At 33.5% G+C, this 14,945-nt stretch overlaps 1 pseudogene; it reads right to left on the minus strand.

Annotated features, from left to right (window-relative positions):
• Positions 1-11,579: 11,579 nt before the first annotated feature.
• On the minus strand, positions 11,580-13,527 carry LOC105115397 (uncharacterized; annotated as a pseudogene).
• Positions 13,528-14,945: the final 1,418 nt, after the last annotated feature.

The following is a 14,945-nucleotide window of genomic DNA, read 5'->3' on the forward strand; positions in this document are numbered from 1 at the left end:
ATAGTAGTAGTAGTAGTAGTAGTAGTAGTAGTAGTAGTAGTAATAATAATAATAATAATAAAGAAAAAGAAGAAGAAGAAGATGAAGATGAGAACTTTGAGATGAAATATTAACGTAAAGATTTAATAACGATAACAATAAATTTCAAGGTTAGATGATCCACTAATGGTATGTCAAACAAGTATAGTATAAACTTTTATTAGTCAATGGGAAGCCACACACAAAGGAGGTTCCAATCAGATGATAAATTGTTAACATGATTACATTAGTCATCTTATTCGATTAATGCTAATACTTGTAAATCTCGTCAAGCATTCATGATTATAACTTATGTTAACAACAAATCAAGTTTCTTTCATAGCTCAGTTGTCGGTTATACCATACAGTATGGGCTATGAAAGTGCCAAGCATTTGTTGTACCAAGTGTTATACAACATAAATCAAGAGTAGTCATTTAACAAGCAAAGTATTAAAAAGTGAACAAGATAACAAATATAAAACATGTTAGTATCAAACATTAAAGTCCATATTATATTTATACTATACTTATTCTTACACCATTAGTGTAACCTTTTCACCTTGACATAATAAACTTAGCTAGACATAATAAAAGAAAGAAAAATAAATAAACAAAATAAGAACATGAATAAGATAAAAGTTAACTACGTAAATGAAAGGAAATGAAAGGCATAAACTTGATATTAATGAAAGCAAAGCATAAACATTATAAAAAATACAAAGAGAGAAAGCAAGAGCATGATCTTGATCTGGACACCAAGATGCCTAAATGCATAACAAATGTCTCCTTTTATAAGCCAAAATTCGGAACTATTGACTTGATGACTAATTGATGAGTGGGTAGCCAACTCTTGACTTGGTGACAATCCTTATCTTCTCTTGTCTGCCCAAAACGTCATTGATAACATCAATATTAGAGCCACTTGAAAACATGAAAGTTGTAGAAAATTGTCTTAGCTTTCTTGTGTAAAACGTTCAGCTCATTTGGACTTCTAGAACTCTAGATATGGCCAAAATACGGAACAGTGCTCGGGCTGGAGGACAGCTTCGGGCTTATTTGTTGTTGCAATAATATTTGGACTTGCAAATGGCCTTTTTAGATCTTGGGCTCCATATGAAAGTTGTAGGCCTATGTCTTACCTTTCTATCCATATAAAATGAACTATAGCTCCAGATATGACCTAATTACCGAACAATGTTCCGGTTTGGATTGCACCGACATCTCTTTTCTAAGTTTGGTCATGTCTTTGCCCTTGCAATTTAAGTTCTTAAAGTCATCAATCAATCCTTTCATTTATGTGATAGGCCTGCATTTAAAATGAACATTTATCATAAATTAAAGGTATGTTATATTATTAGATATATTATTATAAAACATGCTTTAGTGAAGGAGTTATTGATACTTCAAGTGCAAAATGATGATATAAAACCATGATAAAAATGCACTTTTAAGTACTAATCACACCCCCTAACCAGCTTATTACTAGTCCCTAGTAATCAAAGCGTTAAAATAGAAAACAAATTTGCAAATTTCACAAAGCAAGGTATTCATCATTTAACTTCCATTGATCCATCCAAATAAACAAACTCTCATTAAATTTATATATCTGCTCAATACCTCTTAACAAGATATTAATAAACCTTTATTTTGTGCTTAATGTATCAACACATAATTATGGGGCTTTTCTTGGAAGAAAACAAATTTTTTGCTCTAATGTTTAAAGTTAACTTCCTTGGGCTGGGATTATTATTTTTGTCTTTTTTTTTCTTCTTTCTTCTTTTTTTTTTTTTTTTTTTAAAATATATATACATATAATTTAAAAACATCATGCATCTTTAACCCATGTAACGAGCTTTCAGCTAATGACTCCCAGACCAGTTGGTCTTAGGGCATTAGGTGTTAAGACACCCCTACAAGCTTAGTAACTCGGGTCGTAGATACTGATATGTAGATAGTGCAATGTTTGATTCCCTTAAGCTTTTCTCCTCAACCGGGTCGAACCACACATGTAACAAGCGTTGGGCCAATAGCTCCCAAGTCAGTTGACTTTAGGGTATTAGGTGTTAAAACACCCCTTCGGGCTTAATTGCTTAGGTTAGGGAGGCTACGAAACCAAACTTATCTACATTTTTATTATCATCATTTTTTTTTCTTTTTTTCTTTTTTTTTTAATTATATACAATCCCTTTCTCTTAGTTGTTACCTTTAACAAAAGAACATAAATAATGTAATAATCCAATATGCAACCCACAATCATATGTTAAAGTGTGTGTGTGTAAATTAAGGTTTAAGAATACATGTTAAATAAGTATATGAGCAGAATTAAGCGGTAACAATACGAGAGTTTGTAAACCTGAATATTTCAGGAAGTATTATAATAGACCTTGTTAAGAATGGTTACTAAGATGCGTCTCCAGAGTCACTTTAATAAAAGAACTCCTTTACTCTGCCATCCTAGTAACAACAATTATCCACATGCTTTATGAAATGAAAAACAATTTTTTTTTTATCAACTACTACCCTCTCCCCCCAACCAAAACGAGACATTGTCCTCAATGTTCTAAGGTAGAAAGATAGAGTATAGAAGATATCACCTGAAATAACGAACACTGACAAAACCTGAAACACACTGAAACAAAAATAAGAAATAACAAAACACAATAATAAAACCAAAATACACAAAAATTCACAAATGAAGGCTCAAATCCAATTTAAGCTTTTTACGGCTTCCCGTAGATGACCAATTTATGCGACTCATGGAAGGATCAATCACAGGAATGAAAGATTGTAGTTGGTCAATCAATTGTTCAGCAGTAGTAGCAGAGATTATGATTTGTCGTGCAGAAGATGTTAGAAATTCCTGTTCCACAGCATGATCAAGAAAAGACAACAACTTATCATAATAACCATTAACATTTAACAAGCCAATGGGTTTATGGTGAATGTGCAATTGAGCCCAAGAGGAAATATGAAAGATATCTTCCAATATGCCTAGACCACCTGGTAAAGCAATGAAAGCATCAACATGGTTAAACATTGCATTCATTCGAGCCGACATTGTGGAGACCTGAAGTTCCTCTCCGATTGTTTTTCCAATGATGTCCCCTTGTGCCAAAGCTTCAGGGACGATTCCTAAAACTTGACTACCTCCTAAAAATGCAGTTATTGACACACCTCCCATTAACCCAAGACTGCCTCCCCCATACACTAAATGAATCTTTCTCTCAGCTAGCATCTGACCAAAATGGTTTGCTGATTCTAAAAACTCCTTTTCTTTCCCAGGACTAGATCCACCAAAAACACAAATATTTCTTATTTGATGACTTGAGGAACTTGCCATTTCTACACAATTCTGTATTTGTTGAATGTATGGGTTGAGTAGAAATGAAAGGAAGGAAAAGAGGGTTTTATAGATGAGAAATTAGAAAGGCAATCATAACACCTATATATAGGCCAGCTGGAGTCTCACACTCTCTCTCTCTCTCTTTTTATTTATTTATTTATTTACTTTTGAAAAAAAACATGTGTATGTACAGGTAGTTGTGATTGTGGCTCACATCTTCCCTTGGTTTTACGTCCAAGAACGGCTTAAACGCCCTCTATGGGTCGGGGATAGGCTTCCCATCCAGTTTTCTTAAAAACTGGCAAACAGGGTCTTTTTTAGTCAGATTCCCAAGACTAAGTCGATCATGTTCTTTATGAAATAGTGGCCATAAATTATGAATTGCATGATGTACATCTCCACTAGGATGCGTCTCAAGAGTCAATAGAAGATTATCTAAAGACTCCTTACTCAGGCCATCCTTAATGAATTGTATTTTATCTTCACGGTTTATAGATACCATTCCTAAAGAACGACATTGTGTATTACAAGTCCATCTAGCACATCGATGGCAGACTTCTAGTCGTTTTGCACGACGCTTCTTTGCAAAAGTGCTTTTACCTGTTCCAGGCATGTGTGAAATGAAGTTAGAGGACTCACCTGATAATCGGACCTTTGCTTCAATCAACTAGCGAATATCTTCAGGAATTCCATGATTCATTAACAATCTCAATCTTGCACATCTAGCATAGTAAATTTTTGTAATCGTATTCTGAGGTAGAGCGGAAAAATACTTTTTCAATTTTTCAAGATTAGTGTCCATTTTCAAATGAGAATTGGAAGAGAGATTCAAAGAATTGCACAAATATATACACAAATATCAGTTATTATGGGAAACTAAAAGAACCAACTTAAGTCACGGAGTAACGTTGTCCACCATTTGACCGGGGTGAGAGAAACTAGCAAAAATCACTCAAAAAGAAACACAAAAACAATGTAAGAAAAACAAAATAATCAACCTTTATCTACAAGATCATTCAAACCAGTTGATTCATTTTCACTAGGAAAATTATCAAAGTAAGCTTTCAAACGATGTCCATTTTCCTTAAAAACATTGTCATTCATTGAATTCTCAATATCATAGGCCCCATAAGGATTGATCCAACTTGGTTTTAGCTCTTTAGGGAATGCATAGAGTTGAGAATTATAAAACAAAACTTTTTGACCAGTATCAATGTTTTGACAATTTTCACAAGTTTTGCAGAATGCATGCGTGTCCTTGAACATGGTGGGCTAATAAAATCCATTATGAAAGATTTTTGCAGCTGTCTTTTTTGACGAGAAATAACTTCCACATGCTTCAGAATGACAAAGTTTAATGACAGTACTTACCTCATTGTCGGGAATGAATCTTTGAAATATTTGATCAGGACAATATTGGAATAAGTTAGGGTCATCACAATAAAAGCTCTTCACTTCGTTCAAAAACTTTTCTTTGTCTTGAGTACTCCAATCAGCTGGCAAATCTGCTAAAGCAAGAAAATTAATATTTTTATCATACCAAGGCATTGGACTAAGAGAAAGTAAGGATTCCTTAGGAAAGTAATCATCGATTGGTGTGATGTTAGATGTCGAATCTATTGTCACTATTGACAAAAGATTCGCATCAACATTTTCGGTGCTTGTTTCATCCGTGATTTCTTCCTCAGAATAAATCATTTGCAAATCTTCAGATTCATCCAATTCATTTTTACTTAAAGTAGATTCAAGTTGATCATAAACTAATTCGTCAATATGATCTACTTCTTGTAAATCATTATCATCTCAGGTTGCTTGCAAATGTTGAAAATATTCATTTCCAATGTCATGTTTCCAAATGATAGCTTCATCAATCCATTCCTACAATTAATCAATGTGTGAGAAGTTGCAAGAAATGGACGTCCTAAAATAACAGGAAATGAATTACATGCTTCAATAGGTTCTGTGTCCAAGACAATAAAATTCACAGGATAAATGAATTTATCGACTTGTACTAACACATCTTCAATTAGTCCTCTAAGCACCTTTACAGATCTATCGGCAAGTAAAAGAGATATAGAAGTTGGTTTTAACTCACCTAGATTGAGACTCTGAAAAACTGAATATGGAAGTAAATTCACACTAGCTCCGAGATCAAGTAAAGCTCTTTCAATTTTATGTTCTCCAATAAAGCAAGAAATTGTAGGACAACCAGGGTCTTTATATTTTAAAGCATTATTGTTCTGAATAATAGCACTTACTTGTTCAGCTAAGAAGACTTTCTTTTTCACATTCAGTTTCCTCTTCACAGTGCATAGATCTTTTAAAAATTTAGCATAGGAAGGAACCTGTTTAATAGCATCCAACAAAGGTATATTGATTCTTACCTATTTGAAAATTTCAAGAATTTCAGAGTTGTGATTGACTTTCCTTTGTTTGGTCATGGCATGAGGAAATGAAAGTGTTGGCGGTGAATCAGTCGTTTCTTTGCAATTTTCAAATTCAACCCCTTCCTTACCCTCAGAGATTAACTCATCATCTTTCTCATAAGGTTCAATAGAGAGTTTTTCAATAACCTTACCACTACGCAGAGTAGTGACTGATTTGACTTGATCCATGTGTTGGCTTCCGGAACTACTTACATTTGCATTGTATTGCCCCTTAGGATTTTGTTGTGGTTGAGATGGAAACTTACCTTTCTCTTGGAAACTGAGAGCAAATGTTAATTTTGCAAGAGTATTGATTGTCTCTTGCTTTTCAATGAATGCATACAATGTTTCCTCAAGATTTCTTCTAGAAGGTGTAGCATAAGAAGGTGCATATCCATGAGAATTTTGGAAATTGTGGTGTGCTTGAAACGGTGGTTGTGAAGTTTGTGCATTGTTGTTCTCACTCTTCCGACTAAAATTTGGGTGATTTCTCCAACCAGGGTTATATGTTTGAGAGTATGGGTTGTGGTTGGCCCTTTGGAAACTGTTTAAAGCATGGGCTTGTTCATGGAGACATTCCTTAAAAGAAGGCAACGTTAGACAATCGTTGGTTGAGTGTTCATTTGTTTCACAAATTGGACACACAATGTTTTCAACAGATTTTAATTGACCACTCTTTTTCAATTCTAGTGCCTCAACTTTTCTAGCTAAAGATGCAAACTTGGCTTGAAGGTCATGATCTTCCCTAAGGTTGTACATACCTCCACTAGATGTATGAGGTTGAGTTTTACTCGGTTTCTCATAAGTACCCACGGTGTCCCAATTTTGAGCATTTTCAGCTAACAAGTCTAAGTACTCCATTGCTTCATCAGGGTCTTTATCTTCAAAAGTTCCATTGCACATCAATTCAACCATTTGCCTATCTTTAGGTGTTAACCCTTCATAGAAATGTGAAACCAATCTCCATGTTTCAAAACCATGATGAGGGCAAGTACTAAGCAAGTCTCGATACCTATCCCAACATTGGTAAAATGTTTCTCCTGGTTTTTGAGTGAAAGTGGTGATTTGTCTCTTGAAAGAGTTTGTTCTATGAGATGGGAAAAACTTCTTCAAAAACTGTTGTTGCATTTCATCCCAAGCACGAATGGATCCTGGTCTTAAATTTTGTAGCCATGTTTTAGCTTTATCTTTTAACTGTTGTTGCATTTTATCCCAAGCACGAATAGATCCTGGTCTCAAATTTTGTAGCCATGTTTTAGCTTTATCTTTTAATGAAAAAGGAAAAAGCTTTAGTTTGATGAGGACTAAATTGAAACAAATAAAGAGAAAAAGGTTGAAATTGACTAAAAATAAAAAAATAAAGGTCCAATAACCAATCTAAAAAAAAATAGAGAAATTAAAGGACTTATTTTGAAACATAAAAATTCTATTTAAATAAAACAATATATTTTAGGCAAAAGAGTCATTTTATAGTAAAAATCAAGAAAAAAAAGAGGTCAAACACCAAAAAGATATAATTTTAGTATATGACCAATACCTTTTTCTTCTTAATGAGGTTTGCAACTTTGTCTTATTTTTTTCAAAGTTTTGGCTCGACTTTGACCTTTTTTTCTCTTTCCCACACTTGTAAAAAGAGACCAAATAACACATTATTTCCCTCCCTTGCATGTGTACTACATTCTTAATAATAAAAAAAAATGCATGTGTTTAACCCTCAAAATCACTACAAAATTAGTGTAAAGAAGGCAACACAACCATGCTTGGCCAAAATATACAACTATAATGGGAGTTTGAGATTGACCCAAAAGAATTGTTGGTCATGAACATTCCACCAAGAAAGGCTCTAAAAGCTTCATTATTGTCCATAAATAGAGGGGTAAAGCAAGAAACAATATAAGCCACCTTAAAGAGAAAATACCAAGTTAGAAATATAGAGAAGAAAAGAAGAGTTTGAGCTAAGAAAAGAGATTCATAAGATGAATTGAAAGAAAAGGGAAGAAATGGAAAGAAAAGGAGAGAGAAAAAATCAAAGCCCAAAAAAACTCAAAGCAGAAGTGTTGTGAACCAACAAGTAGCAGGAGGAAAAAAGAAAAAAAAAAGGAGAAGAAAGAGAAAATAAGTAAAAAACCAAGGAGAGAAAAGCTTAAAGCAGAGAGAGAAAACACTTGAAAACCATACAATCACTATTACATCATCGTCCTTGTCAATATAACATCTCCTCCCTTAAACCAGCCCTAAAGTGAGACAAATCCTTCTTTTTTTCTTTTCCAGTGGGGTTTTTGTATTTTTTTTTCTATACACAAATGAAAATAACACACAATGCACTATTCATACATGATTACTATTTATCTATGCATTTTTATTTTAGTTTTGTTCACTTCGCAGTCACATTAGCTTTGTTTTATAAAATTGTATTCTTACCTTTTTACATATGCATATACTTGTAATAAAATATTTTTTTAAAGTAGGTTATTATTCATTCATGTAATTTATCATTTTACTTTTATGTTATTTTATTTTTTATTATTGGTTTTATATTAGTATTAGTTATACTTCATAAAATATACTTTCATATGTGTATGTGTGTGTAAACATTTATTTTCAAAAAAGCAAACAACAAAAACAATATTGATGAGTTTTCATCAAGTTATCATTATTTTTATTATTATTAATCTTGGGTTCTAATAATTATGCCAAAGTGTCTCTTAGTTTTTAAAAACCAACATAAGCATAGCACATTTTTCTTTAAAACCTTAAAACTAGTTCAATAACAAGACAACGAGTGGTTGCTAAGTTAGCATCATGCTTTAAAGACTTGATTTAAATGGTTAGGTCAATATATCTCCTAGTTTTAGCAACGAATATAGACCTAGCACAACATTTTTAAAATAAATAACTAGGTTAATAATAAGTACACAAGTCTCTTTTGAGTAGGGACCAATATGGAACGAGTCTAAAATTATTTTCATCTTCTTCTTTTTTTATCATAGTGATAAAAAGGTAAAGAAATATTTATAAATAAAAAAATAAAGTGTTGTGAGACTTTTGATTTAGAGCCCGAGGCTAACTTAAAAAATATCATTCAATAATAAATAACTTGCGAATAAGCTCAAAAAATAATTTAGATAGTTAATGGCATGCATAAATTAAATTTAGGAGAGAACACATAACAAAAGTAAAAGTGATTTTTATCTTCTCTTAGTCATAACCAATAACTTACTTAAATATTTGAAATTAATGTATTTTTTAGGATTATTTGTTCTTTAAAAATCTAGGTGATGACTTCATTTTTTATATTTCCCTTTAATTTTTAGAGATTCTCATTCATGTTTAGTATGACAATCATGATAACAATAAAAAATATAAATTAACTAATCATCAATACTAAATTCCAATCAATACAATATCAAATAAAATAAATAATAAAATTAATGATGAAAATAAAAAAAATCTAATAAAAGGAAAATTGTGTGAATAAATGATGATTTCTCTCATATTTTACTGTGAAAGATTTATTTTTTTTAATTTAATATTCCCTGTCAAAACAATAGAATTAAAAAACAAAAAAAAAAGAGTTTGATGTGAAGAAAGCCCATGTGGATTCTTGAATAATTTCGACCTCGTGTCTTTTAGGCCACGTGACTATGCCTCTAAAATTCTTGGAAAATATTGGAAGGACGTATATTAAATTCTTGAATAATTTAATATCCCTTGCCAAATGATTGCCAGCTTTGGCTTCCCAGGGATTAGGCTAGCAATGCCAGTCTATCATCATTTGATAATTTCATCCAAAACCTACCAGTCTATTTGTCATCTGGTTGCTCGTTCTAATGGATGATTTGTTGGCTTTTTGCCTCCCATTTCCCACTTCTCACGTTTGAAGTTCGATTTTTGTATTCTTTTTGAGCAAATGATCAATATTTACCAGCTCTCTTAGCTATCAAGACAACACACTTATCATCCTAGTAGTGAAGATGTAATAATAATTATACTCCAAATGGCAGCAAGGATGTCTTTTCAAGTTGAATTCGATGATGAGCCTGGCAACAAGGGGATCCATCAGGCATGGCTACTGATTTCCAGCATAGTGAAGTTTATAAAAGGAGGGGACCTCATCAAAATGCCCTTGAAACCAAACAGACAACTTTTTCTGGATTAAGGTGGCCTACCATGCAAGAACCCTTTTCCCTTGAAAGTCTGGTCCTTCTATTATCTGGGAAGCCTGGATAACTGCAGATAATTTATTGTCCTTTTTGTTTTTCCGACAGATCCCTTTGACTACTGTGGTATTGCTGGTTCAATTGAAGAAGGTTGCCGTATCCACACAGAACCAAAAGGCTAGACCTCCTCACGGAACAACCTTTTGAACAAAGTGATACAGCAAATATTGATGCTTTTGATGTTGCAATCACTGTAAAGGTAATGGGAGTACAAATACATGAGCACAGCTTTCGAACAAAGTGAAGCATTAAGGACTCAAAATAGAAGCAAAGTTTATGCATGCATAAGCACTCAGCAGCCATCGACGTTTAAAAGAGATGAAGACATAATTAGTGATAGAGAGCATCCATCAATGGACGGCATTGCAAAAGCGAATTAATGTACACCTGTATGATCTTATCCAGTGGAGAACAAAATAGCCCTTTCTTTTCTTTTCCTTGAGACACATGTTGCTTCATATATTGATGCTATCTAGGTTTCATTTTTCGGGTCAGCATTTTTATCATCATTGTAGGGATTGGATAATGGATACTCGTGCATGGATATGTCACTGCCCCCTGTCAAAACCAAGTGAAAATTGATATATCTGGGTGATGCCCAGCAAATTTGAAACTATCAGTATCTCAAAACATTATTTTAGAGGATTAGGGTTTGTTTAGTGAGTGTTGAATGTCATAAGACGTTCGATTTAGGATAAGGTTCCCTCGTGCTTCAGACTAGAGCTATCAAGAGCAGCGTCTCTGAAATTAGCACTAGCCTAAACATTTTCTGGTGAGAGCAGGGAAAGATATCAACTATTCTAGCAAATTATCACTACAAGAAACATGATGCTACGAAACTGCATAGTGAAAAGCTGGCTCATCTCCCCCATTTGGTTTGGTACGAAAAGATATTAAATTGATTTTTTTAAGTGTTTTTCTATTATTTTGATGTATTTTTAATTAAAAAACAATCACCTCAGCTAGATTAAATTGCAGCTTCCAGGCTCAGCTTGAAGATAATATCATGCTTCCTTTCCTCTACATGATATCCGTCTTCTTTCACAGCTCGCAACAACAGAGAACTTTTCAAGATAAAAGATCTTGTTGTTCAAACTTTGGAGAAGTTTTTTCTCCTCTGGAATACATTTCAGCAACTCAACCCGGTTTACTATAAAGTTTACCTCCTGCTAATGCCTTGTATATGTGCGTGTCATAATAATACCAAAATGTACCAGCGGGGAGATTTTCGTTCCATGAAACCCACTGGCAGTTTCATATACAGGAGAAAATCCATGGGAGAAGAAACTTGGATACTGAAAATGCAGGAGCAGAAAAGGCCCAGATCCCATGGTTTACTTCTCGATGCAACATTTGTCTCTCTCTTGCTAACCAATAAAAGAGTGTAAAGCTAACTCCAGTCCTCTTGAAAATTGCTAAATATTTGCAGCAAAATGATAGACAGTTCGATCAGTAAAGCATTTGATAATTGATGAGAAAACTAGAATTTGATTTTGTGGCCATTGAAACTCTTGCTATAGCAATTGGAGATACAAAGTGGAAGTTCTATCATGCATGTTTCCCAAATGCCATAGAAGAGCATAACTTTTAATCTACCTCAATTTTCAAAGAAATTTCGACAACGCTGATAAAATTGCAGTGCTTATATATTATACTAGGAGGGAACGAGAAAGCAACTAATTTCTGTAACTGAAATTCAGCTGGACGTATTATGCAAAACATCCACGGAAAGTCATTCAAGTATAACCGTTGAAGTATGGCCTATGCAGAGATTCTCGTCGTTGTTCCCAATTAAATGGTGAAGAAGCACACCTGCTGCAACACTGACATTCAAGCTCTCCACGGCCAAAAAGGAACCAAACTCTGCAATAGAGCACTCAAGATTTATTTCTTCACCTTCCACTTCATCACCTCCCACAGTTGCATCCACAGGAGTGTTTCCAGGGTTCCGAACGAATTGAGTACATGATCTCTCTCCACTAATGGCCTCAAACCAGTGCCCTCGCTGCCCAAAACAAGAATTGTGGGTTGACCAGGCAAAACCTCATTCAGGGGAACAGCTTTTGAAGAAACAGAACCACCAAGAACTCGCCATCCATTTTCAGTTGATGATGCTAAGAACTGCATCCTATTCTTGCAAAACCTAAGCTCCATGAGTTCAAGTGAACCTGCACTTGCTTTGCTCACAACTCCACTCAATAGAGCTGAATTTTTTGCACATAGCACCACCTCTGAAGCCCCAAAGAAGTAAACAGTCCTGATAATTGCCCCCAGATTATGAGGATCTGTAACCTCATCCAAGGCTGGCCAAAAAAAACCTTTTTCTTCACCGTGTAAAACAGCATCTAATTCCTGTATTTTAACCATCTCCAGTGGAGATATATCAAGCACCCTTGATCGGGACGATTATCAACAATCATATTAAGATCATGCTCTGAAACTTCCTTTGTGCTTAATCCAGTTTTCTTAGCCATCCACAACACTTTCTCAAACCTATTCTTGTCCTTTTTCTTCCTATTATTGCCACTCAAATCCAACCCTTCTTGAATATACAATGCATAGAATTCTCTTCTTCTAGCTGACAAAGCAGCCAAAACAGGACCCACCCCATAAACCCCTTCACCAACAATCTTCGGAACAGTCGATTCTGTATCCTCTTTCCATGTCTTTCTTCCCCGATTCTCCTCTTATCCTATGAAACTCAGGCTTCTCAGCCCGGCCTTTCAAGCCCACCATTCCTCTGAACCTATTGTTTATCTTATCCCATCTTGGATCACCAACAACCTCTAGTTCCTCTTCTGCTCCTCCTCCTTCAACACTATCTTCCCTTTCATTGTAACCATAACCACTTAGCTTGTCCTTAACAACACCTACCACTCTCCTAGTACTTTCTTTATTCCCCACCGCATGACTATTATTTTTCCCAGGAACAGCTTCTGCCAAATCTTCCCAAGAAGATCGATCAGTTTCTCCGACAGCCAATTTTTCTAATCTTTTCTTAGACTCCTCCCAAGATAAGTAGCCAGTTTCCGCAACAGTCCCTTTCTCTAACCTCTTCCCCGATTCCACCTAGGAAGGGCCACCACCGACTTTCTCCAACCCTTTTGCTGCCTTAACTTTCTTAGAATTTAACCAAGCAAGTGACTTTCCAACTCTCACAACATCACTCCCTTCACCAACTCTCAGCGAAAACAACCTAGAGAAACTTCTAGCAGAACAATGCACTACACTTCTAATTCTAAACCCGCCTGAAAAACTTCTGGCTCTAGCCATCCCACCCGTTTTTATGAACTTCCACTGAAATCCAGTATCAGTTTTTGTTGGTCTCAGAAAGTTGAAAACTTTATTGGATTTGTGATCAAACCCATGTGAAAGTGTTGTAAAGTGGACACAGAGAGGGTTTTGAATGAGACGTGATTTTTCAAAGACTGAGGTTTTAGACATTTGGGTTTTAGAGAAACCCTGGTAGCCAAGGAAAATGCTTTGCCCTTTTGTTAGATTAGAATACATTGTTTTCATTGAAACTCTGAAAGAATTGAAAGCAACAACAAACAATTCAAAGAGCAAATACCTGGAGGATGGATTCAACACAAAAGCTCTTTATTGTTTAAGCCTAATAACTCCCTTCATCTCCTTTTTTTTCTCAGCCTCGAACAAGGCCAACACTTAAAATATTTTTTATTTAAAAATATATAAAAATAATTTTTAATTTTTTTAAATTTATTTTTCTATTAATATATTAAAATAACTCAAAAATAAAACAAAATATTTTATTTTTAACAAATAATTATATGGATCGTACTCTCAAACAATAATAGAGTAATAATCTTCAATATTGATGACATGAGTTTGTATAATAAGCAATTTACTTTTCTAATGACGTAAATATTTTTTCATTTTAATTACAATATGTTTAGAATTCTCGTAATTGAATTCATTTAAATTTTTTTAATAGAATCTCATATTTAAAGCTCTCTTTAATTGTTAAAAATTGAATTTAAAATAAAATTCAAACTCTAAAAATATTACAAAAGTAAAGGAAAGGTCAAAACCTCTTATTTATAATTTCAAAAAAAAAATTAATATTGAAATTAGCTATCCAAGAATACTCATTTAGCACTTTATTAATGAAATAAAAATCATAAAAAAAAGATTAATAAAAAAAAACTTAAACATTTCAAAAATATAAATAAATAAAACAAGAACATGATCTTAATCTAAAAACCAAAATACCTAAATGCATGACAAATGACTCCTTTTATAGGTTAAAATTTGAAACTATTGATTTTGATGACTAATTATTAAGTGGTTGACCACCTCTTGACTTTATGACAATCCTTATCTTCTTGGCCGAATAAAACGTTATTGATAATATCAGAATTTGAACAGATAATTTTCATGAAAGTTGACATAATTAAAAGATTGATGTATTCTTCCAAATGTAGAAATGTCATAGTAATAAATAACCCGACAAGGCCGAGGTTGAACCACAGGGAGGTTAATGACACGAAAAAATTGATGTCTTCTCCCAAGTACATGAGTGTCAAAATAATAAATAACCCGGCAAAACCGGAGTTAAACCACAAGAAGGTTAACTATATAAATTATAAATGATGATGATGATGATGACGACGACGATGTCATCTTTGAGATATAAGATTAATGAAATGATTAAATAAAGATAAAATAATTATCAATGTTAGAAAATCCATTAATAATATTTCAAACAATTATAGTATAAACTATTTTTATTATTCAACTAAAAATCATATACAAAGAAGGTTTCAATTAGATTATAAATTGTTAGCATAATTACATTAGTTATTTTATTTAATTAATGCTAATATTTGTAAATATTGTCAGGTATTCATGATTATAACTTATGTTAACAACAAATCAAGTTCCTTTCATAGCACAAGTGTTGATAATACCATACA

The sequence above is a fragment of the Populus euphratica genome, unplaced genomic scaffold, assembly GCF_000495115.2.
Source record: "Populus euphratica unplaced genomic scaffold, PopEup_1.0 scaffold690.1, whole genome shotgun sequence".
Classification (NCBI taxonomy): Eukaryota; Viridiplantae; Streptophyta; class Magnoliopsida; order Malpighiales; family Salicaceae; genus Populus; species Populus euphratica.